The sequence below is a fragment of the Rhagoletis zephyria genome, unplaced genomic scaffold, assembly GCF_001687245.7.
Source record: "Rhagoletis zephyria isolate East Lansing unplaced genomic scaffold, Rhagoletis_zephyria_1.1 Rzeph_scaffold_00182, whole genome shotgun sequence".
Taxonomy (NCBI): Eukaryota; Metazoa; Arthropoda; class Insecta; order Diptera; family Tephritidae; genus Rhagoletis; species Rhagoletis zephyria.
Window position 1 is genome coordinate 99,170 of NW_016157266.1, and position 1,386 is coordinate 100,555.

Here is a 1,386-nt window from a genome sequence, read left to right on the forward strand (position 1 = left end):
ATATATATACATATATATATATATATATATACTGTACTTTATAAAGTACTTGCTGCAGCGATGCCAGATTTGAGAGTACCCAATTTTTTACCGATAATAACTCACGATTGCGAAAGACTCACTGGAAATGGTACATTTTACTAAAGCCAGCCTCCCGACATAAGCTACTATTTCATACGAACACAAATATATTCGTCTACAAATAATGTTGATTATTTTAATTAAGTCCTAAGATAAGTTGGTGAATCTTATCAGTGTTCTATGTAAGAACCAAAAATCAATCCCCTCGCCAATTAGAACTTTTGCTTTAAAAGAAAAATATACATAGCGCATTTACTCAATACTTGGTCTGGTATCACTGTTTGAGCATTGATGTGCTCTCTCACTGTTGCCAAGGTCGTGTATTTTGCACTAAAGTGCTTTTGGGAAACCAAAAAGCCAAAATAATTGGAATTCAATGCTTGGTGCGGTATTTAGTGATGCTTTTTTTAATTTAAGCACACCGAATGCATAGGTATATATCGTCGTTTAAAGTACAAAACCGCGTATCGTCATTCCGCGTAACTGACATTGGCTGCCAAAAATTGGATTTGCTCCCACAAGCTCCTGGCTCAATCCTTATCCATTTGTCCTGACATATACTAGCCAGAAATGCGATTGGTTTATATAAAAGAGAAAGATTTTGAAATATGAGTGTTTTTACGCTCTAGAAAATAATTTCTACAACTTCACATACGCGGTATTGCATTTTGTTGATACGCGGTCTTGCACTTTAAACGACGATATGTACGTATTTATACACTATACACTTATTCATTTACTGAATAAAATGTGAGGAATAGGTAAATTAAATATGTTTTGCGTTGTTATAAATGTATTGAAATTAATTTATTAATAAAAACGTGAGGAAATGGATATGTATATACACTTTTTACTGAATCAAAAAAATTATTAAACGTGATAATAAAAACTTGGCGCTTTTGTTTTGGAAAAATTGGCTTTTTCTGGTGGCCTGATGCCACGCTGGCTCAGTTGTCGCAAAAGTAGACATTTTTACCATGATACAAAAAAGAAGGTAGTTTCAATAAACAACTTTTTGATTAAAAAGCAGATTTTTGACAATTGCTCAATTGTGAAAAATTCGAAGTGGCGTTACCCAATTGTAAGTTTTTTGGTGTGGGAGATTTTATAACCTAAATTTGGGATTATAAATAAAACAGTTGTATTAATATTTACCTTTAAAAAAAAACGAATATCTTATCTTAAAAACGTTTAAATTTTACATTAAATTCGATAACAACTTGCCAAATCATTATATTAATATTAATGCAATTTTAGTGAACATATTTAAAAATTTTTTTAGTGTCATACAATTCATAATAATTC